Here is a 25,449-nt window from a genome sequence, read left to right on the forward strand (position 1 = left end):
AAAGAAAGAAAGAAAGAAAGAAAGAAAGAAAGAAAGAAAGAAAGAAAGAAAGAAAGAAAGAAAGAAAGAAAAAGAAAGAAAGAAAGAAAGATGCCCTAAATCTCCATCAGAACCCAGAAATGGGCAAGGGGAGCTTAAAGCTCTCCCCACCAGTATTTAATGAGTGCCACCCATACTAGCAATCCCCTGTTGTTGGACAATCGTGCTGCTTCTAATGCTTCACCATTATAATAATGTAACAACAAACACCTCCAAATATATAGTTATTCATCTTTGGAATTCTTTCTTAAGGTTAATCATTCTATCTGTTGGTTTTAGCCAGCATACACCTAGCTTCTGGCAGGAAAACACATTCATGTTATGGGATTTGGTTGGATACTTGGGAACCCTATGACTTGGGTGTATCACACCCTTGATTCCAAAAAGAAGAACTGTCTAGTTCCCATAGGAAATGTTAGTAATACAAGTGGTGTTTGTGAACAGATATTTAGTTAATAAGACAAGGAGAATCAATGTTGGGGGTGGGGGGCAGGATCCAGAGAACAAGACATAGTCACAAGTTGTAGAAGGTTCTGAGGTTTTATGTAAATTGGACGCTGTAATGAGGCAGATGGGCAAGGAGTTAAAATATCAGATTTGAAGATTAAAACAAGAACTTATCCTATAGATAAGGAGTCTAGTATAGTGGTTAACAAATATGGGTTTAGAGCCACATGTGTCTAGATTCAACTTCCCGCTTTACAAATTGGAAAAGTCACCTAAACTGTCTGATTTTCTTGTCTCCAAAATGGAAATTGTAAATGTTACTACACTGACAGGGTTCCTCTGCCCTTGGACTTTCTCTTGGGTTTGGCCAATGGGACACCAGCTGATGAGAAGGGAAGAGAAGAGGAGAAGTTCTCTTCTCTCCTCAACAAAACACCATTACTCTTCTCCAGGTGGCCTGCTCTACAATACTCCCTTCCCCTCCAGGTTCCAGTAACTTCTCCTTCCCCTGTCCCTTTGGCCTTATGGATGGGTACAATTCTGCTGCTGCTAGCCCCAGGATCCTTGGAAAGAGAGACAGGTAGGCAAGTAGTAGTAGGAAGCACACTGTCCCAGAGATCCTGCCAAAATGGTGGATCAGAAATCCAAACCAGTAAGCCAGGGGTGAAGGCATACACAATAGCTGCTCATTGATAGGAAGCAGTGGATTCAGAACTTGCATGGAAAACAGTGCAATGCCATACAAATGAAGGAGCCGTAAAGTGAGCATGAGACTGAGATAAGTTTGTAGTCTGGTTAGGAGCTCTTTATTCCCTTCCTGTTGAAATAAGAAGCTGCTCCACCATCCATCATGCATGCAAAATAAGAAAAGCAAATAGTAAGTCACAGGGGTGAAAGGTACAGCATAGGAATATAGTCAATGGTATTGTAATAGCGTTGTAGCGTGATAGATGGTAGCTGTTCTCGTGGTGAGTGCAGCATAACATATAGACTTGTCAATCACTATGCTGTGCTCCTGAAACTCATGTAACATAGTGTGTCAACTATACTTCAGTTAAAAAAAAGTAAGAAAGGAAAATGGCAGCATCTGGTTGGAAAAGGAGCAAAGGGGAGTACAGATGGCTAATTCTGACAGAAGAGTTAGAGCACTGGTCATGTTCCTTGAGTCCAATGACTCAGGTGCTTTCAAAAGTCCTAGTACATGGGGAAAATCCACAGCCCTCTCTTCACCATGGAGCTGAGTTTCTTTACTGCGCTATCCATGCCATCGAACCAACTAGATTCCAATCTCCTCTGGTCTTGGTGCCAGGCTCTGTCTCAGCCCAGATGAGCATGGCGTTCAGGTCAACATCCCACAGGCGGGAGGCTAGTTACCTCCCCCTTCTCCCTGGAGCTGGTAAGGACTGGGCGGGTGCTTCTCATGTTCCTGTTGTGAAATGGAATGTACAAACAGGGGATGTGATTCATGTCTGTAGACACATAGTATTCCTGACAGCTAATCAGGAAATGCCTCTTTATGTCTGGTCTTGTAAAGCCTCTTTAAAAGTTTGATAGAGACTACATGGGAGCAATCATTTTAAAGTGAGCACTTGTTATCTCTTCAAGAACTGATGTCCTGTACTCACCACATCAGGTTCTGAGAAAACTTTACGTTGCCCTCCCCTTCCTCTGCCCAATCCTGCTACCCCACCCCCACTCACCACCAACACATACACACACACACACACACACACACACACACACACACCAAAATTCTTTGGAAGAAATGTCACACAACATGAGGCATACTTCAAACTAAAATATGTTGTTTGCTTTCAAGGCAGATTAACAGTTTCCCTTAATTTGTATAAAATAGAGAGAAATATTTAAAAGGCTTGTAAGAACAAATAAATCCAGCTCTCATCTGGTGCTCAATAAATAAGGAAGGGGGGATAGGTAGGGAGAAGAGTTATTTATAAATCATGTGCATTTAACAACTTGAATTGAGGCTTCCCCCAAAGGAAATGAAAACTGCCTCCTTGTTCAGAGAAGTGAAGTTTATTATTTTATTTTATTAATTTACTTAATTATTTATTTTGCAAAGAGGCACCTACGTTAACAAAAGGACTAGACGTCAAGGAAATATAAGATCTTCATGGGAAGATCATGGCGTTTACAATTTACTGGTGGCAACAGTTTACTGGAAACGATTCTTTAGACATCTTAACAAAAACGAAAGTGTATATTTTAATGAACCTAGGCCAAGGGAAGCTATGAGTACAAATCCTTTCCAGGGTCAAAGGGGATCAAGACATTTGCTCAATGAGTAAATAGTTTTTGACTGGTTGATTAATAAGGATGAATTTTGAATTCCTCAAGATTTAACAAGACAACAAACTAGGCTTGTTTAGATTTCTCCTTTGGACCAGCAAGAACACATTGACACAACTCCCCCATGGAAAGGGGGGACCCTCCTCCTACCCATTCCCAGGCTCCTGAACCCCCAACCCAAAGGCACACACAGCTCAGGACATACAGAGGGAACCTTTAAGTTGAGAGACATTTACTCAAAGACTTTTCTAAACTCTCAGAAGGGGAGATCTAGGAGCTTTTCATAAAACTTAATATCCCCCTTCCGCAGCAAAACAAAAGGTAAATTTTGCTTCTGTGATCAGAGGGGCAGTATTTATTCCTTTTAGGGAACCTCTGTTCAGGTCGTTTAAATGCACGGGATGTACCGATGACTGTCCCCATCTGTGCCCCATCTCCTTTATTGACCATGATGGAAACAAACGAAGTCGTCCTCCTCCACTCTATTTACTCACCAAGTCCAGCTAGTCCTTCTTTGGAAGAGTGGTTCCAACTCTCTCTCTCTCTCTCTTTGTCTCAGTCCTTGGTGTTTTGCTCAAGCATGTTTTAATAGCTCTCTTCCCTTCAGTCCCTTCCTTTACTCCTGAAGTCTCCACCTTCCCAACACTCTTCCTTCATTTGCCAGTACCCTCCACAACTACCATGAGGTCCTTTGCTTCCACATTGAGTCTAAATTCCTCTTCATAGCTCTCAAGACTTCCTCTTTCTTTCTCAACCTCCTTGTTATCCACTATCCCTATTATTGACTACTTCCTAGACCTCTCTCCTCTGGTTAGATCAGTTTTCTCTTCCACTGGCTGGCCTTCTCTCTGCCTACCTTCTCTTTCTCCCTTGACCCCCTCTCCATGGACATTCCTCATCTCTCTCTGCAGAGTGCGCCTCCCCATCAAAGTCCCACTTCTCCATTACTTCTTCCTCATATTCTTCCCTTTCTCAGAGCTCCCCCAGCATGTAGAGTTTGTGATCCTCCATTTAGCACCTGGTTGGACACACCTATGGAACATTTTCAAACTGCTCCATTTGTGTGAATCTCTTCTTCCACTAATATAATAAGCTTTTCAAGGACAGAAAGTCCATTTCCTCTGCTTACATGTATTTTGTGGCTAGAAAAATCTTAGAAGAAAATGCGTGATTCAAGTGGATCCATTGACATCATTGTGTGGTGGAAAGGCCTTTGGAGTGAGACTAACCTGGATGCTGCCACCTCCTCACTGTGTAAGTGAAACCTCTGAGTCTCCGTTTCCTTACCTGCAAAATGGGGACACTAATACTTGACAGAGTTACTGTTAAGTACTAAATGTCATAAAATATGTAAGACTTCTTACATACTGTTTGGCCCATAATTAAGATATCCAATAGATGGTAGCCATGTAAATTACTATTGAGCTCTGGAGCAGGTAGGTGGCAAGATTCAATTCGGCAAGTGAGTAGGACTCACAGTGGGAGACTTTTGACCCTCAATAGCTAACTGATAAGGAGAGAGGAAGTAAGTGTAGGCTTACCATCTGGTCAGCCTCAACTGGATGGACTTGTGCTTACCTATCTGGAAGAGATTTACTTTATAAGGTGAGAAGGAAAGACTATCCAGATGGGACCAACATACCAGAGGCTCATGCCCAGTGCTCCTTGCCTCAGAGATAATGCAGGGCCCATGTGCAGAGGTACATTGTCATGTAAGAGCAATGTCCCAGAGATGAGGAGCAGGCATCTGGCCTTGGCAGAGAGATTCTCCAGGAAGCAGGAGCTAGGCTGGTGCTAGACACATAAGGAATGGCTCCATCGATTCTGCAACAAGCTGGATGCTAAGGGGAACAGAGAAATATTAGGGCTATAATAATAGTAATGGACTATTCCACAGTGTTTACTATGTGCCTGCATTGCTCTAAGAATTTCTATACCGTAACTTCTTTAATCCTCACAACAATCCTATCAGAATTGAGCTGGATAGTCTCTGTCTGCCCATCTGCCATTCTCTGCCTTTCTGTACTCTGCTTTGTACCCCAGAAGCTAGCTGTTAAGGATAGCTTCAGTCTGGCTCCCTTGCACTCTGGATCCCAGGTGGGTTCAGCCCCTGGGGACTCCAGCAGGAGGCACACACATCCAGGAAGGGCATAACAACATCAGGTCTACACAATGACAGCGACAGTGTTCCTCCACTGAAAATTCCCTGCAGACAAATCTGTACTTACTCTCCATTCTGGTGACACCCCATGGCCTAGGGGCAGCATTGGCTCCCTGGTGTTGCCAGCTCTGGGGTGCTTCACTGTCCCTTGTTGGTTTCCCCTAGTCCTGCCCACTTTGGCAAGAAGTCTCTATTAAACTTCTCAAGTTGAGAATGTATCTGTTTCTTGCTAGGAGGCTGACTGAGAGAATTATTGTCCCCCTTTTACAGATGATGGCACTGAGTCCCAGAGAAGATAAGTCATACCAAGTAGTGGTGTGGCTGGGACTCAAAGCAGGCCCCCAGTCTCCGAGTTGGGCCATACATTTTCCTGCCAACTCAGTCTATGAGATAACCAAGAGGTGATCCAGTGACGGACTCATGAGTGCAGCTTTGTACTTTCACACCCCACCAGGCCACCTCCACCCATCAGGCTGGCCCGGTCTCAGTGATCCAGGCCACAAAGCTCAGATTCTGGATGTAGTGACTCACGGACAGCTGCCTCCCACTCTAAGAAAAGTGCAAACCTCTTCCCAAGCCATTGTCAATTCAGTGTTTTGTTCTTGTTCCTCTTTGCTGACCAAAACTCTTTAATTTAAAATTTTAATGTATAATAGTAAGTCCCTAATTGCTTGAAATTCTCCCAAGACTCTTGTGAAGAGCTAAGTCAATGCCTTCAGCCTTGGTCATCTGGAAGGATACCCAGTCCTTCATCTGTTCATTGGGAAGGATCTGGATATGGAAAGTGACCCCCTACAGCATCTGAGTCATGCCCAAATGCCAGGGAATCCAGAACCACATGGTCTACTGAAGAGCTCAGCCTAGGTCACGTGGGATCTGGTCAGCTGGGGAGGCTATCTATACTGGGGCTCGATATGCACACCACTAGCAGCATGATGGACCCCACTGCCTCCAGCCACCTGTGAGCAGCTGCTTCTGAAGAAGTGGCCTTTGATACCAACAAAAAGTGCCAACCGCGTCAGAGCCGACAGACACGCCAGCCCACATCCCCACCACAGTCCCCAGGCCGAACCGCCTCCTCTTCTTCAGAGTGGTTTTTGTTTAGCCCAGTTCAGACTCCAAACTGGACTGCAAGACTTCGAAAGAGGTGGACAGAGGACAGAGGGAGGACAGAGAAGAAGAATGCCGCAGCCTCCCCGGGTCTATTTCGAGGAGGTAGGACAAGGGAGCCTTTCCTGCTTCTTCATCATCTCTTCTCCTCTCTCTGAGGCTGAAGATAATTCACAGAGATCCTAATGACACTTTGGGTGTGGAGGAAGTCAAGACTTTTGCTCTGTGTCAGAGACAACATTTCATTTGGTTGGGAGAAAAAATTAAAGAAGAAAAACAATTTTGTTTTACACATCTACCCTTTTTTTTTTTTTTTTGGAGGGGTAGGGAGTTCTACTTGGAGTGTCCTGCAATCACATTTTTTCAAATGTGAAAAAAAATAAAATGTTAAATGGATAGATTCACATCTCACTAGAAAAGAAAAGAAAGAGAAGAAAGAAAAGAGACATCCAGATGAGTGTCCACCAACTCTCCCACAGAGATGTATACCAAATGAAGTCCTATTCCATAAAAAAATCACACTTGGCCATAAGATTTTGTGAAGATAGAATTATTTGATTTGGGGACTGCTTTTAAAGATACCTGGATTCTTTTCCTCCTCTTTGGCATCTTTATATTTATGGGATAATTCTTTAATTCACATGTAATTGTTAAAGGCAAGGACTCTTGAGGCCAAACTACCAGGACTCGTATTCTGACTCAGCCACTCTGAGCTTGAGTTTGTCTGGAAGCTGACCTGAAATAAGGATTTGGGTATAAGTGGCTTATTTGAGAGCTAACATCGGGAAGCATCAGTGAGGGGTGCCTGGGTGGCTCAGTTGCTTAAGCATCTGCCTTCAGTTCAGGTCATGATCTCAGGGTCCTGGGATTGAGCCCCATGTTGGGCTTCCTGCTCAGCAGAGAATCTGCTTCTTCCCCCGCTCTTATGCTCTCTCTCTAACTCAAATAAATAAATAAAATCTTAAAAAAAAAAGGAAGTATCAGTGAGGGAGTGGGGAGGTGATGCAGGAAAGGGAAGACAGACCATGTAATGTGCTTAGGAAGCAGGCTCCCTAGGTGTGTCTGGGGTTCTCTTCTGAGACAACATGCTTCAAGGCATCCCATCTAAGAGGCAAGGAAGCTGGGTATTTATCTACCGACTCCCATCCTTCATTAGTTGAGGGCTGCCCTCTAGCCTGTGAGCTCCCTGGAATTTCTAGGCAGAGAAGCCCTTGGGCAAAAGTGGGGACGTGCTTGCCTGCCCAGGACCAGTGGGCACTGAGAGGATGTGAGTGCAGGACCAGCAGCATCTGCTATAGTCCACCCCTGTCAACACACAGATCCATTCATGCATCTGTCTTGTCACTGAGTTTTCAAGGTGGCTGGTTACAGTTTTCAGGAAAAAAAATTTCTAACAAGCATATGAGTAAGACAAGCTACAGTCCCTTCTATTGCAGTGAAGACCTAAGGCTCAAACTCTGCTATCATTATCTGGCTCCTCTACTCCTACCTTGGGTTCTGACGCTCAGCCAGTCCTTCTGCTGGTGTACGTTGTGTGCCCAGTGGGATAAGCTAGACCTTAACCCCTGAGGGGTCTAACCCACAGGTTTGCATGTCCTAATCAGGCTGTGGTTGCTGCAATTGCCAATTCATAGTACAGAAGCATCAAGGGGGGGACTCAGAATGCTCTCTGAGTCCCAGACATATTTCTTCCTGTTCCTACTGTGCAGAAGGAAGCCTGCTCCCTTGGGATCATCAGGGTCCATTATCCCTGCCAGTATAAAAACTTTGAAAATTTTTTGGCTTGCTGGACCACTGAGCCAAGAAATTTAAAATGACCAGGTGACAGACGTAACTTTGGATTTAGTGACACCCTGATTATGTTCCTCTGTTTGGACATTCCTCCCACCTCCCACTCACTTCAGGAACCAGCATCTTTAGTAGAAACTGAAGTTGCAAAATCAGGAAGCACCATCTCCCCAAGTAGGTCACTAGGAATGATGGTGAGAGGGCCACTTACTGCTTTTATTCCCTGGATCTGAGTATCCTGCCTCCCGGGGCCAAGCGCTGGATAACATCTGAAAGACCAGTGTCCCAAGTCCATGGCATGTGATTCCCAGCTAGCAACTCAGCTAAGTGTTTATGAGGCCATTCCAAAATTCTACTAAGCCAGCAGCCTCCAGATGATGCGCTGGGTGGTAGAATCAGTAGATCCGGTGGCTGCGTAACCATCATCTTGACTTCACTGTAAAGTGGCTTCTTTGGTCTGAGGTGATATTAAGTGGATTCCCATGTTGGTAAACTAGATATTCTGAGAGTCCTTGGATCAAGGTACTGGCAGAGGCTCTGTAGACAAGGAAGGTAAATCTGTCCCCAGTAAGCGTAAGTCTCTGTCTCCTTCTGAGGGAGACGGGCCAGGATAATCAACTTTCCACCACACTAAGTTGACTCCTCGAGGGACGGTACAAAACTGAGAGCTCAGCCCCAGCCTCCATCATTAGGTCAGGCACTGAGGTGCAGCAGGAGCTGGAGCGGCCTTGAAGAGAGGAAACCCGTGCTGTTGCTTCCATCCCTGTCATTCGTACAACCAAATCAGGGGTCTAGTTTTCAGCAGCCTGCCCTCCAGCTGCAGCAGATGGGAGTCTCTCTACCTGTGCCAGCATGGAGGACCCTTGACCTTCTCATTCTTCACTGACATGAACCTGTTATCTTCTTTCTTCAGAGTTACCACCGCAGTCAACGACAGACAACCAACTCCCCAATCTTTGTAGTTACTGTTGCCCCCAACTCTCTCAAGTGCTAGAACTCTCCCATGAGCCGGGGCATCCCTTTCCACCGTACCCCATCTCAGTCCTTCACAGGTGAGAGTCTATATTCTCCAGCACCAAGGGTTTTCACCATCTCACTTACTGCCAACAAAGGATTCTCGTTACCTTCTGCCCAGTGAACTCTCAGGTTCCAGATCCATTTGTGGGTCTGTTTTCTAAGACCATTTCCAGTTCAACCAACTGTCTTGGTTTGAGTCTCCAGAAATAGATCCCACGACAAAGATTCGAGTGGAAATATTTTCTGTAGGAGATGACATCAGAAAGCATCAGTTAGAGAGTGATAGATGGGTGGGAAGCAGCAAACACCTGTGAAGTGAGCATTTTAACATTATGGGCAGATGCAGTGCCATCCCAGTGGGGACCTTGGAGACCATATAAAGGGAGCATGCTACAGAATGTCCCACTCAAGGGGAAAGCTTGCTGGGGTCTTTATCCACCAGTTTCATTGGTTGAAATCTATCCGAGGGCCATTCATTCCCTGGAACTTCCAACCTGTCCTGGTGCCTGGGCCACACCTGCTCCTGTGGCCAGAGAAAGGCATCAGGTGGAGAGTCCCAAGAGCTTCCAGTAGAAAGCTGCTGTTGTAAATGGGAGCCATGAGTGCTGGGAATCTAAGGGTGGGGCAGCAATGACCTGTCTGATTTGGGTCAAATTACTTATCATCCCAATGCCTCAGTTCCCTTATCTGAGGATAATAATAGTATCTCCTATGTAGGGTCATATTGAAGCCTATATGGGAGGTTCTAAAGTGTGTAGAATAGCTTTGGCCAAAGTGAGCAGTAAGTGGTGAGTCCTCTCCTTTGGGATCTACATTCGGACCATATAAACTAATGTGGGGCTTCACATGATAGAGCCCAGGGAAAGATGATCCTTGGCTGTTTTCAAGTTCAACTAGGTTGAATGCTTCAAGTTAAGGACCAAAGCCACAACGTTATCTTCCTTTGCAACTAAAGTGACTGGCTCCCAGAGAAGAAGGGGGGAAAATTACATAGGCAAATTACTGTTTCTTTTTTAAAATATTTTATTTATTTATTTGACAGAGAGAGAGCACAAGAAGGGGGGAGCAGCAGAAGGAGAGGGAGCAGGGAGGGAACAGGGAGCCTGACACGGGGCTCAATCCCAGGACCCTGGGATCATGACCTGAGCCAAAGGCAGATGCTTGACTGACTGAGCCCCCCAGGTGCCCCCAAATTACTGTTTCTTAAGAAACGTGAATTCCCAGGGCGCCTGGGTGGCTCAGTCATTAAGTGTCTGCCTTTGGCTCAGGTCATGATCCCAGGGTCCTGGGATCAAGCCCCACATCAGGTTCCCTGCTCAGCGGAAAGCCTGCTTCTTCCTCTCGCACTCCCCCTGCTTGTGTTCCTTCTCTCGCTGTGTCTCTCTCTGTCAAATAAATTTAAAAAAAAAAAAGAAGAAGAAGAAACATGAATTCCCACTGTAGGACAAGTCCCACATCTTTGGTCTAAAGTTCCTAGACTTGTCACTGATGTTAGCTCCTTTCCATCTTCCCATGACACAGCCGTGTAGTCTGAGTCAAAACTATATAAGAGATGGAGGCTGGAAGACCTGAGTTCTGGTCCCTGTGCTGTCATGAACTCATTATCACACATTGGGTCCATTTCTCAACCTGTCTGGACCTTAATTTTCCCATCCATAAAATATGGATAAAATAATACCTCCATTCATTATCTTACTGATTAAATAAGAGAGTGTGTTTGTGTGAAGGATTTTTAAAGTTTAAGATGCTATTTAAAATGAGTTTATATTAAACATAATTGCCAACCCGGCAAGAGGTAGAACCTGGGCCTTGCATGTAGCTTTTGGAGATATGCATCTATGAGAATCACCTCTGGGCATGAGACGCTAGCTTTTGCTCTGGTCCCTGCCACCTGGCCTGGCTGAACCTCTTGTCTCCCTTCTCCCCTGTAGCTACCTCCCCCAGGCTCTGTCCGCATCTCTGTCCCCTCACTCTGGCTACTGACCCCCTTCCTACATTTGTACCTTGCATTTGGTGTATTGCCCCGGGGATGGCTTGTGTCGCATCCCCACACTGCTTCTCCCTTGAGGCTCCAACTTCATCCCCTGATTTGAGCTTGAACGTCCTGGCTCTCTTCCTGCCGGAATTCTCCTCCCTTTGTCCCACCTCCCACACTAGGACAACAACTCCGCGGTGAAGCACTTTTTTAGAACTACAGTTAAAAAATCTGAAGGAGAGAGTATGATTTTTAACCAGCTCACTTGAGCCCCAGAGTCTAATTTTCAAATTACAAAAAAGAAAATAAATCAGTTGAAAGAAGGGGGAAAGGGCGGTTTATAAGTCACATTCTGCCAGCCACAGCTACTGGGACTTCTATTTCTCTTTCAGGGCATCTGGACACATCACACGAAGGGAACCCATACTTCGAGGGAGCCAAGCCTTCAGTTACCATAAAAGCTCATGAATTAAAAATTGATTCTGAACCAGCAAACAAGAGGATCCAGTGCAAAAAGCATGAGACTGGGTGCCTGGTACATAAGGGGGCCCAATGATATTTGTTAAGTGAGAAAATGAGAATCCCAATATGTGATTTTTAGCACAACCTTCATTCATAATTATTTATAATGTGGCTCTGAATAAAGGACTTGACCTCTGGGCATCAATTTCTTTATAGAATGTGAGCATCCCTGTGGTTCATTCCAGATCTAACATTTTCTTCAGTGTAACTGGTCGACGGTACACAACCGCACAGCTAAGGACACAGAGGTTTCCTCCAGTTCTCTGCTCAAATGTCTCCTTGTTGGAGAGGGTGTTTGCGATAATTCGATATTCGATATTAGTGTCTGCCTCCCTCTCCCATCACCCTCTGTCCTTACTCTGTCCTTCGTAGCATTAGCACGTATCTATTCATTGTTTATTATCTGTCTCCTGCCACTAGAGTTGAAGTGTCTTGAGAGTAGAGATTTTAACTGTTGTGTCCATGGCTGTATCCCAGCACCTAGAACAACACCGGACACACGGGAGGCTCTTGACACATCCTCGTTGAACTAATGCATGATCTCAACAAGCTACAAAGAATATCATTTGGGGAAGAATATGCGCCCTATTTAAGAAATCGAACTTTTCAAGTGCTTTTGACTCTGTTTCAGAATTGCTTATTTGCTTTGAAGTTAATGCCATTAACAGCAAACCACTATTCTCCTTTCTTAAGACTAAATCCCCCAAAACCATTTCCCTGGCGATGCTTTGCCGCCCTCATCCTGATTATTCTTCACCTTGAAGGTAATCCAATCGCACACATTTATAATAATTAAAATTCCGTTTTATTTGTTCAGGCTGGTTTCCCCTGATTATGATGTTCCAAATTCACGAGTCTGGTAGCAGATCACTTATTGCCACGTGCGGGGGCTTCTGGACCATTCGTGGACCTGTCCTAGAACAATAGTGTCGAGTGCTTCAGTTCTGCACTGAGACTTACTGTATTTGAATCCTGGCTTTGCTACTTAGTACCTGTGTGATTTGGAGCAAGTTCCTCAGCCTCTCTGTCTCCTTTCATCATCTGTAAAATGGGGATAATTGTATCTGTATCTGCTCTATGTCTTAGGAGGCCGACCTCTAGAGACTTGAGCCCCTCGGCTCCCTTGGGTTAGGCCACAGGGAGGCCCTGGGCAGAAGATGTGAGGACACCAAGAAAGGGGGTTGGAATATCTGTCCTCCAGCCATCCCTCCTTACTGGGATTTGGACAGAGGCTGTCTGCCTTGACCATGGCCATAGCACTTAATAAGTAGTCTATCTGCCATAGCTAAAGATGTGACTCTGTCCTTTTTCCTTGCTCCTTCCAGCCTGGGACATAAACAGTTTCCTGTTCCTGCTGGTTCCAGATGTATCCCTATTCCTCGAAGGTCTCTCTAATCCTTTCTACACCTCTGACAGCAGTCCCTTCATTAAAAATCTCTTCAGTTCATCTTTGGAGTTGTGCTTTCCACTTTCTGCCAAATCCCAACCAAAGCTGCATGAATGCACTGCTGGGCATTACATGTGTAAATACATGTAAAACAACTAGAACATTGCCTGACGCATTGTGAGTTCTCAGTCCGGGTGAATGATTATTATCCACATAATTCTATGAGGGAAAATCGTACAAGACTGTATATGTGACGATATTGTTCAGAAGTGACCCTACATTCTGTCTAGTGGGAAAAAACTGGCATTGTATACGGTCTTTTGCATATGATCTTAAGCAAGTTAAGAAACCTCCCAGAAGTTCATGGTTGCTGCGAGCAGATGTATATGACAAAAAGGGATCCAGGGTCTGGTAACTATAGGCCCTCGTGCATGGTAAGCAGATGAGGATCTAGTACCTGCTTCACAGGGTCCCATCTATACAGGGAAGGGGCCCCACATTTGGTTTAATGCTCTGTACTTCCCATCTTGAAATTCTTTCTTAAAAAGATTTTATTTATTTATTTGACAGAGAGAGAGAGTGAGAGAGCACAACTGAGGGTGGGCAGAGGGAGAGGGAGAAGCGGGCTCCCCACTGAGCAGGGAGCCCCATGCGGGACTCAATCCCAGGACCTGGGATCATGACCTGAACTGTAGGCAGACGTTTAACCACCTGGGCCACCCAGGCACTCCCCATCTTGAAATTCTTAATAATTTTTGCACAAGGATTCCTGCATCTTCATTTTGTACTGGGCTCCACAAATTACGTAGCCAGTCCGTGAGGGAGGGTTCACTTTATTTTTCAAATAATTGATGGCACTCTGTAATTGACAATTTTTTTTGTATGAAACATGGATTCACCAACATCTATGGGAAGGAAAATGAGACTCTTAAAAGATGACATCTGGTGTTGAGACTGTATTAGTCAATTAACAAATACCGGCCAAAGAGCTAGCATGGGTTAGATGCCGTGCCATACCTCTTTGAACCCCAAATTCCCTGCTCTGTAGCTCCAGGCTGAGTCGGTCGACACGTGACAGGATGGAACTGCCCTAGCCATGAACCTTTCAGTCATATCTGTGGTATCTGAGTCTTGGGGGAAAAAAATAGTCTCTTATTTCATCACGGAACTGTGACTTGGATTTGGACTGTGAATCATAGAAACTCGGTTAGATGAACTGGCAGCTAAAATCCTCCAGTTAAAGAAGCTTAAAATCATACCAAATCTGGTACGACTTGAGGGATGATGCTCAGCTTCTTCAGCATCCCAATTCTACAAAACTGAAAATTCAAAGAAGCACCCAGAACTCTTATTTCCTCAAGGTAACAGTTTGCACCCACTGGGGGTGCTGTGACCTCGATGGAGGGTGGAGTAAAAACAGAACATAAATGTGTCCACTTAAGGAAAAAAATGGCTCTGCTGGGCATTAGGCAAGGCAGGACTGCTTCCAACACACCCTGATGGCACATAACATGTGCGACCCTTGGATATGCTCTTTGTTCATCCCACACGTAGAGATAGAGCCTGAATGAAAGATACCTCCCAAACAACAGCACATGCAAACATCTCCGGTGAGAGAAGAAAGGCTAAGAAATGGGTTTTATATGTTTGGCTGGAATCTGAAGGGATTAAATGGAGCAGAATCTAGGAGCATAGGTTTGTGGTAAGAGAGAGGTTTTACTTTTTTAAAAATGAACCATTAGGGGCGCCTGGGTGGCTCAGGCGTTGAGCGTCTGCCTTCAGCTCAGGTCATGATCCCAGGGTCCTGGGATTGAGCCCCGCATCGGGCTCCCTGCTCGGCGGGAGGCCTGCTTCTCCCTCTCCCACTTCCCCTGCTTGTGTTCCCTCTCTCGCTGTGTCTCTCTCTGTCCTATAAATAAATAAAGAAAATCTTTAAAAAATATAAAAATAAAAATAAAAATGAACCATTAAATCAGAACACTTCTCTCTTACATTCATATACACACGTGCGTGCGCGCGCGCACACACACGCACAGAGCCAATGTGCCTTCCTTTACAACACTAGTTAATGCCTCCTCTAAGATACAATGAAGTAAAAAATTGAGGAAAATATGGGGAGTGGGAAACAGGGAGCCGATAGAGAAGGTAGCTTTCTATTTGTATAAGTCGTTCCACAGACAAAGAAGTTAGTCTTTATCTATATGATTTATAAATTCTCCAGGTGGTTTTCCCATTAGGCTGTGGGTTACTCAAGGTCAGTGCTTGGTTCAAGAGTTGGTCTCCATATGGGTTTAGACTGGAAGAAAGACATGCAATGCAGTGATCTTTTCACCTTTCTGTGAACAGGACTGACACCGGTGTGTAACATCTTTTCCCCTTCAGATTGCCTTGGATATTCTGATAACTGAATAAAGACGTCAGAGGAGAGCTCCTAGACACAAAGCGTGATATGTCCTGGGCTTCAAACGCTGCAGTGCTGTCTCTAGATGGCAACCAGGAGATATATCTAAGCAAGCTCATGTGGTTGGTTATCTTAAACAACTCTTGGGAACAGGTACAGAGGAAAAGGACCCAAGCCCAGCTACTAATCATGGAGCATCAGCCTTGGAAAACCCCGGAGGCAGACGGGGTGGGGAAGGCTCTCATGGACAAAAGGTCAATGGTGACTCAAAAAGGCAGCCTCATGAACATGGCCATGGCTAACTGATGTTTATTGCCAGAGTTATCAGATGGTGGTTGTGGGTTTCTATAATATGCAATGAGAGACGAGTGTGACTACTTCATATGTTAGCAAACCATCTGATAATAAAGAGTGCGATAAATATTTTTTGAGTGAATGTTGTTGAGTAGGCAGGGCTATAAGAATTCACATGTTCATTATTAAAGATACTAATCTGTCACTAGAGGTTAAATCTTGTCATAAAGACTGTAATATGCCACCCTGGGTTGGAGGCTAGGGATTCTAAGTCTGCCTTCCCCTGGGGGAGGCCGTGGTTCTTGTCCTCCTTATCATCCTACTGTTCTTTATTTACTTCCCCCTCTTAACTTCTCTTCCCCTTCCCTTTCTGAGAGAGGAGCTAGTGACAGAGTCAGGGTTAAAGTTTATTTTAGCTGAAAGGCAAGGAGGAGGAAGAAAGACTCTCCACATCTCCTCATCTCTTTTCCATCCTCCCTGTCCTATCAGCGCCTATCCCTACAATCTCCATCTTCTCCAATACCTCAGTGTCCATCTTCTCTTTCACATCCTCTTGTTTTTCCATCTCTACCTCCTCTCATCTAATTGTTTTATCACACTCAATGTAGGTATCGCCGATTAAGCTAAATAAGATCATAGGAACATGCACATTTCAGGTTTTCCAACAGATTGGATGTTATTTTATTAATGGTAATACTTAAACATATGTTTGCCACTACTCTCTTGTTCTGACATATCTGACAGGGATGCAGTCCTTGGTTTCCCATATTATTTCCAAATTTGAATATTAGAGTTTCTGTCATCAAGGTGTTTCATCATATTTTTATTCATTACCATAACCTATTGTTCCATGAAAACAGAAATAACAAGCACTATGGAAGTTTAAAAGAAGGAGACATTGTTGTGAGCGGGGAAGCTTGTATAAGACTTTCCACAGAAGGGCAAACTTGAATTGACCTTTAAAAATGTGCAAGGTCCAAGTAGTCCAAGAAGAAGAAGGAGAGCATTTTAAGTAGAAGAAATGATGTGAAACAAGCAAAAATGTATAAGGTGTGAGAGGAGGAAAGAAAGGAGACTGGTGTGAATGAAGTACCATGTAGGGCGGCAGAGAAATATAGAGATGAAAACCATATAGGATGGCTAAATTGTGGATAATGTTGAATATCAAGCCAAAAGTTTAGGACTTTACCGTTACCTTGGCCCAAATGGTTTTGGATGCAAATAACAGAAAGCTTCTCAAAGTAGTGTAAGCCAAAAGGAGTGAGTTCACCTAAAAACAAAGGGACCTGGAGGAGCCCAGTGGCAGAGTGGGCAACTGGGTTTCCCCAAGGCTTGGAGCCAGGAATGAAAAGTTCTCAGGAGCTAGAGCACAGGCTTGCTAGCTTGGAGCCTACAACTCCACCCCACTCATGTCCTTGCTTCACCTTGGCTTATCTCTGCATATCCTTCTCATCCTTTCCCCTCTGCAAAAGAGATTTTTGTTTGTTTGTTTCCCCATGAATATATAAGACAGTTCAGCCCACAACTCACACATTTACATCTCCTCAGTCCAACTGGCCAGCAGAAGCTACCAGCATCTTTGACTTCCAATTCCAAATTTCTGTGAGAGAGAATCTGCATGTCCATTCCTAGTACAATGAGAGAATTGATGTCATATTGAATTAACATGACTCCCGGGGCTCACCTCTGGGATAAAGGAACTCTCAGAGAAGGACTATAGGACTGCAGCCTGGGCAGTTACACTAAAGGTTGTTTTCAATAGTTTTAGAGCCACGTGAATGTTTTGGAGGTGAGGGAAGAAATAACCAAAGTGATCCTAGGAAGCTTCACTGGGGAGCAGAATGGGTTAGAAGGGAATATTCTGGAAGCAGGAAGAACAAAGAGGAGCTATTTGAATCAAAGCACTGAAAGCTTGAAATAATGTGGCTATGGTCAACCTGACAACTACTATCTAGAAAAATAAAGTTGGTTCAACAAACACAACTCTGCATTAGTCATGAGAGAAACGTATTTCATAGCTCAGAGCTAAGCCTCAGTATATGTAAGCTGTATAATACTTACATGCTGGCAGTGGATCTGTCTTTAACCCAGTGGTTGCCCAACTTCCTGCTTTGAAGTTAGAACTTGGGTAACCTAAATTAGTAGGGGGAGACCCATAAAATGGAGTAGGTTTTATGCTCTCCTATTCTAACTACTACCTAGGACTTTATAAATTCTCATTCCCTGAAGCTGGTCAAAATTCGTTTTTCATCTGTTGCTAGTTGATTTGATAGGTTAGCTGAGGTCATAGTGATCAGTCAGTCTAAACCTCTGCATGGACAGTCAGCTTCATTCTGTCCTTTGACAACTAACCATATCCTCATGAGGCTCCATCATCAGGTCCAGTTATGAGAAGGTTGAGAGAGCAGAGACCAAAGCCCTACCCTGGCATTTGGAAAAATATTAAAATACCACCACGCCCCTGACATCTTTAGCTTCCTCCTGATTACTAATGACCTACTACTCCCTGTGTTTACGACAGTATACAAGATGATCCTCTACAGTGCTCTAGCCCTCAGTGTTTTAGCTACACCTCCCATATTCAGACTGGCTTCCACTGGCAATGGAAAAATATTGCTGCAGGGTCTTCCGCATGTGTTTTCAACAACTCTGTTAGAACAGAAAACCCCACTCAAACAAACAGAAAAATTGTACAGCCAAAGGCCAAAGGCAGGCCAAAGGAAGGGCAGTGTATTCGTTTACAAGGACTGCCATAACAAAATAGCACAGACTGGGTGGCTTAAACAACAGATGTTTTCTTTCTCCTAGTCCTGGAGGCTGCAAGTCTGAGATCAAGGTGTTGATGGTGTGGTTTCTTCTGAGGCCTCTCTCTTTGGCTTGCACTTGCATCCCTGGTGTTTCTTCTGTGTGTCCTAATCTCCTCTTCTCACATAGACACTAGTCAGATTGGATTAGGGGCCCACTCATATGACCTAATTTGACCTTAATTACCTCTTTTAAGCCCCTGTCTCCCAATGTAGTCATATTTTAAGGTACTGGTGATTAAGACTTCAACATACAAATTTTGGAGACCATTCACTCCCTCACAGGTAGCTCTGAGGTTGATTCAGTGTTTCAGGTCTAGCCTCAGACCGCAGGTCTTGTCATCTGTCTGCTCAGTCGTGCTCAACATGTGGGTTTTATCCTCAAGCTAGCTCCCCTCATGTTGTAAAATGACTGCCGCAGTTCCAGCCATCACATCCAAAGGTGATAATGCCAAGTACAATGACAAATTCTCTTTCCCTGTGTGTGTATGTCTGGACAATCCTTTTCAAAAGGACCCAGGGCAGACTTCTCTCTCTCTCTTTTCTTTTCTTTTCACTGGCCAGAATCTCTTCATGTGTGCGTGCTCACCTGCAAGAGGAAGAGACTGCCAGGACTGACCTGAGCCAATCAGAATTCATGCCCTGGGGCTGGGGCCAGCCTCCCTGGGAGTGCAGGGTTGCTTTTTTTTTTTTTTTAAGATTTTATTTATTTATTTGACAGAGAGAGACACAGCGAGAGAGGGAACACAAGCAGGGGGAGTGGAGAGGGAAAAGCAGGCTTCCGGCGGAGCAGGGAGCCCGATGTGGGGCTCCATCCCAGGACCCTGGGATCATGACCTGAGCTGAAGGCAGACGCTTAATGACTGAGCCACCCAGGCGCCCCGAGGGTTGCTTTTTAAAAAGAGAGATACCCACACAAAATCAGGGTCCTCTGAGGAAAAAGGAAAGGGATAAATGGAAACCAACAATGTCTGCTGCAACAGTTTGCCTACTTGCTTCCCATGGACTATGTTCCTGAATTTTGAGCATGACTCTAGACCCTGGTGATTGCTCGTCTAGGAGCACCAGGTAAAACTGATCTTTGTACTGCAATAAAGAGCCCTATTAATAAATATCAGTTTCCCTGGGCTGACTCACTTGCAGTGAGCAGTCTTTTCCAGCTTACGCCTTCTCCTCCCCATGCCCATGACCCCAACCCAAGTTTAGCTTTTGACACAGCCAGCATCTTCTACTCAACTAGCAATTCAGATCTCAGTTGCCCTGTACGAGTTGTAACAAATCTGGCTCTAGCCAGCCATTTGGCAAATATATATCATTGAGACGGAGAGGAACCGGCCAAGAGAATAGGGATCACTTAGCACAAACTCATCACCAATATTAAGAAAATAACTTGCAAACTACATCATGCAATGGTAGGTTACTAGTTGGGACATCGTTTACTTGTGTTGCTTAACAAAGGGCAGGTATCAATACCATTCAGAAACTACTCCTTTACTGCTGATAATTTAATTAAGCTTAGAAGGGCTTTCTACTTTCTTGTTAGTTTCATTCTTGTATTGCCTGCATCGAGAAAGAAGAATCTGGTTCTGCTCTGTTTTTCCCACAGACCGTCCAAGAACAACTTAAAAATCTAATACTTGCAATGAAAAACACACTATATTTTTTAATCTTCCATGAGTCTCCTATTCTTTTACAATTCAGCTTATTTGATCTAGAAATGGCTTTGCTTCCAAAAATGAAGATTAATTTGTTTTGGTTTTTGATGAAAAAACAGCAATGTGTAAATAAATAATACAAAAAGAAATCTTGCTATCTTCCATAATTTCTATTTAATATTAACAAATTCTTTCTACATATGAGCTTGCTGTGTCCCTGATACTAGTTTAAAATCACTTTCCCTACCCCAGCTCTCCTTCAGCATGTAAATGCTCCAGGGGACCTAGTTCTTCATGTACCTACATATATTTTTCACCCATGTCAACCAATAACAACCTTAGTCTTCTGTTTTAGGCATTTGTCTCTGATAAGCACAAGCAGAGAGATGAAAGGGGCCTTTCTTTGGAATGAATTGAGCCAGGAAATGTCAAAGAGAGTTGATCACAAGAAGCACTGGTCACTGCTGGTGAACCACGTGGCAAGAGAGAGAGAGAGAGAGAGAGAGGAGCCAGGACAGTAAAGGATCTGGGAGCCAAGTCATGAGTTTAAGCAATCAAAGAAATTAGTCTTGAGAAGAAGTGAAAGCCTTGATAACCTTGAGGTGTTTTTCATGAAGAAAAAAAAAAAGCCAATGACAATAACCACAGTAAGAGCTAAATTTTACCGAGGGCTTATTCAGATGAAGGCTCCAAAGAAGCAAATTATGCCTGATCATGAAAAACAAACATAGTCGTCGGAGACTAGAATGAATGGGCTCCCCAGTAAGCTAGTGCCCCTGGGTATTCAAATGCAAACCAGCTGCTCACAGCTCAATAATGCACTAGAAAGGACTTACCTCTTGCCGTGGGATGTTGGACTAAAGGGTTTCTGATTTTCCTTCGTGCTGAATCTATGGACCATTAACAGTTAGGAGAGCTATTTGATTCATGGCATTTTCTTAGAAAACATTTAAACCAAGCTAAGCTCCCCACCCCCCCACCCTGCACCCCTGACACCACTTTTCCCATCTTCTTGTCCTGCCCTGCGCAGCACTGACGGCGAGAAGAGAGAAGGCGGCTCAGTGGGCAGTCCTTTCCTTCATCCACACAGAGCTTTCTCCACTGCCCCAGGCACAATGCCTGGACAAATTCTGACCCGTGTAAACCTTGCTACCCCACCCCTGACAGCAACAAGATCAGACTTTGTAAACAACCACCTTAAACCTTCCTATGGGTTTTCCTGACTTTCACAGACAGGCCTCCAATCTGTTATTTCTTTGAAAAATAGACACTACTTCATCTCAGGATATCTGCTGTGCCTCTTAGGGATCTGCTCTATAGTTTTAACTATAGCCAGTTGGAACAGAAATTTGCCAAATTAATGCTCAGAGTTGTTACATGCCTAGTGATTATAAAACTAAACTGAAAGGGTGATAGAAAAAGGGCTTAGAAAAGACTCTCTTAATCTAGCTCAGAATGGCTGGGTCAGGATGATTTCATGGGTTATTTCACTCCTAATTTCTAGATTGCTGGATAATTTCAATAAAGATGATGCTGGGCAATTACTGAGTCAGCGACACACTTGAGTTACTGCCTTTACGACTTTTACAATGGAGCGGAGAAGTGAGTCACATTTTATTGCAGAGCACTTGTGTCTGATAGAGCTTCAATCCATCCCACCATGAAAAAGTCAAGTACGAAGAAAAAATATCCCCGGGAAGATACAATAGAAGGAAAATGATAGAAGGAAAATGATAGAATATCATCTCTATCTCCAAGCTCTGTTTCATCCCCAAATTATTCTTAACCTATCTATGAATGTTGTAGACAGTGAAGATGATCTCAAAATGTGAAACATGTTGTTGACCTCATTTAATGGAATACAGTAAAGCATCTCTTTCTCTTTTTTAAACTGCCAAATTGTGTTGTCTAAACCTTATGTTAGATCTCTCAGTTGTGAGCAAATACATAAAAATAGCGTTCCACTCTGTAGTTGGGCCTAAGCCAATTAATGAGAACAAGGAAATGACTCAGTGGAGAGTCTGAGATACTCTATATTTTAGAATTCACATTATCCCCCCCCAACACACACATGCTCATTTAAGAATGAACTTGAGCAAGACCTCAAAAAAGGATATGATGCTCCCTTCACATGAATACCTATGATCCAAAGAGTCTCCAAAAGACAGAAACATGTCCAGTGACAAGGACACACAAGCAGAGTGAACGCTTCCCCATGCAAACTACATCCTAACGATTCACTGTTCCAGAATTCTTTTTCAATGCCTTTTCAAGTTTATTTTATTCCACAAATGAGAGAGCCTCTTGGGGTGATAATTTGAGTTTAATACCTCTCTTTAAACATTTTTTTGGGTTCCAATTAGTGAGCTTAGGGCTACTAATTTCCCCTTTGACAAAAAGGGTGAACTCTAGCTCAAAACATCCATCAATAGCAGGAGCAGTGAGAGAAGAAAGGGGGGAAGCTGGTGATAAGGATGCTCCATCATGGGTGCCTGGGTGGCTCAGATGGTTAAGCGTCTGCCTTCGGCTCAGGTCGTGATCCCAGGGTCCTGGGATTGAGCCCCACATCAGGCTCCTGGCTCAGTGGGGAGCCTGCTTCTCCCTCTCCCTCTGCTTCTCTCCCTGCTCATGCTCTCTCTCTCTCTATCTCTGTGTCTCAAATGAATAAATAAAATCTTAAAAAAAAAAAGGATGCTCCATCATGTTTAAGAAAGCAACATTGGGAATTCAGAACAACAAATCTTGAAACTGCCTGTCCTTGGTGTGTTCTACACAGAGCACAAAGCTGTTCTTTGGTTGGGTTTATAAAGGACGGTATTGGGGATCTTATTCAAGACAGGTAGTAATCTAGGATAAGCTGAAACTATATAGCAGCACTTTCCTTTTTGAGCATGAGAAGAAAAGACTTTCTTCATCTTAATCGTGCAGCAAACCTCAATTAAATGTGACAGGCGTGGAGAGAAATCAGACCATTGGGAAGAAAATGAAAATAAACAGGGCTTGGTGGAAAAAACAAGGAAGGAAAGCTAAGCAAAAATCACAAATGTACAAAGAAATGTGTTGGAGTTGTTACAAAGAAAACTAAAAGGAGATGTGTGAGTAAGCTCTAAAAGTAAAGTAAATTAATGTAGGCGGGCAGCTGGAAACAAAACAGGGATATCAAAAGAAAGAGACAGAAGAGGTAGGATCAGGAAAATAACGTATGCTCTTATTAATGATAAATGGTCACTTCATACTAAATGCATTTTAAAAAGAATGAGCCATTGTACCATGGGAATTCAAAGACTGCCCACTCCAGAGGTTATATAATCCATTGCATTTTTGTGTAGGAAAGTAAACAAACCACACACCCAAACCACTAGTCACTGGAAAAGACTGCCTCGCATATTGGTGGGTCTTGGTTCTTCCTGACATTAAAGTATATTCTTGGAGTATCTTCCATAACCCACAGGGGAGCTTTATCTTTAAATGATGCTGCACTTTACACATCTACTTGCTAGAAAGACCCTGTGTGATCTATAATTTTTTAAGAATTTAGATTCTCTTCTGTATCTATCACCACTATAGTACAAGAATAAAATCTTTGTTGATTAAAAATAAATAAATAAATAATAAATAATAAATAAATAAGAGGGTTCCTATGAATGACTGAGCCTCTAAATTCCAGCTTCACTTCTGGTAGATTTACTTGTGTTTCCCTCATATTGATTTTTTCCAGAAGCCCAGATGCAGGCCTGCTTTGTGGAGAGGGATTATATATGGATTCCCCAAAGAGAAATCTGATACAAAAAGAGACTTGGGGATTAGGAGGCTCAGTGTTTATAAACATGAAAGAGATTTGAGCTGGACTTTTTATTTACAAAGGAGGCTGAAGTATATGGAACTCATTGTTGAACGGTCAGAACTACCACAGGACCTCTGCTTCCCCAGTGAACAAAAAAGAAAAGTCTTAAGGGTAGCTGGAAGGAGAGAGGGGCAGGGAATCCAAACTAACCAATAATTACTAATGATTGAATAAGGAACAACAACAACAAAAAACGACACAAAGGTTTGTTTTTTTGTGTTTTGTTTTTCAAATTACAGGACATGGGTTTAGTGCAATTTTTACAAACCTTTGATTCAGCACATGTGATCACGCTGTTACATATAACAAGAAGGTGCAATTATAGGCAAATAAAATATCTGGGCAACCTCTCAGCAGTAATCTCTTTACGATAATTTTCACCCCACACTAGTTGCCTAGACTACAAATCATAAAAACTACTGCCATTTACACCCCCATCTTATTGACCCTTTGCAATTCTAGAAATTCCACGAGAGTCCAGAAGGAGCCTTTGCTGGGTGTGAATCACCACCTCCCACCCAGTTACAAAACTGGGTCTCTATATGACTAAAAACACTTCCCAAACTCCTAGATACTGCTGATGGGAATGGAGATCCGTACAACAGTTCTGCAACGCAATTGGACAAGCATCTCTCAATATGTTCATGTCTTCCACGCAGATAACTCGTTTCCAGAAAATTATTCTAAAACAGTAGGCATGGATGATTACAAAAATTTAGCTACACACCTGTTCATCATAGCACTGTTTAAAATAGCAAGAAATGAGAACCAATCTAAATATCAAGCCATAGAGGTTAGTTCAATAAACTATAAAATGTGATTAAAAATAATGGTAGATTTAATGTGATATAGTAGTAAAATATTTAATGGCATGGGATCATGTTCTCAAAATATTAAATGAAAAGAAAAACAACTGTATGATTCCATATACAGTGTAATCCCTTATGTTCTTTTAAGCATATATACATACACATGTGTAGTAAAACGTTAATAATGATCACTTCTTACGAGTGGGACTATGGGTGGTTTTTAAATTTTTTTCTTCTCATCAGTAATGAAATGTGTTTCTCAATGAATATTGCTTTATAATAAGTAAAAATGTTAGAATTTTAAAAATAAAAATGGTTTCTAAAATAAAAGAGTTTTTAAAAAATCCAAAAGCTTGTAGCCTGTTGGATACTGAACCTGTTTCCCATCTGACCATGCCTGACACTCTGTTAAATAGGTTAAGGAGGTATGTGGGAAAAGGGCCCCAAACAAGAGACTAGTATTATATTCCTGGAGGAACTCCATATTTTCCTGACATTTGGGGTAGGAGCACCAGCCACCTCGCTGGCTTCAACTAAGCTGGGCCTTTCTGCGGGGGGTGGGCAGGGCCCTCTGCCCTTGCTGAGGACTAGAGGCTCTGTGGCTTCTGTGTAGTCCTGACCCCACACTTTTTTGAATCTATAAGCAGTATTTTGGCCTATCCCCAAGTTTTTTTGGGAAACCTACATTCTTGGCAGCTCTCTGACCTGTCAGGTTCACTATCTCTGAGGCTAATGTCCTGTGGCACCGAGCAGGACCAGCTGCATAATTTGAGGGGCTAAGTGCAAAATGAAAATGAAGAGCCCCTTGCTCAAAACGTAAGGATTTCAACATGGCGACTACAAAGCATTAAGCAAGAGCAGGCCTTGCTGAGCACGGGGACCCTGG

General features: G+C 43.4%; 1 pseudogene; it reads right to left on the reverse strand.

Annotated features, from left to right (window-relative positions):
* Positions 1–5,672: 5,672 nt before the first annotated feature.
* LOC116639068 lies at positions 5,673–20,811 on the reverse strand (annotated as a pseudogene).
* Between the last annotated feature and the right edge of the window lie 4,638 nt (positions 20,812–25,449).

The sequence above is a fragment of the Phoca vitulina genome, unplaced genomic scaffold, assembly GCF_004348235.1.
Source record: "Phoca vitulina isolate PV1807 unplaced genomic scaffold, GSC_HSeal_1.0 scaffold17, whole genome shotgun sequence".
NCBI classification, from domain to species: domain Eukaryota; kingdom Metazoa; phylum Chordata; class Mammalia; order Carnivora; family Phocidae; genus Phoca; species Phoca vitulina.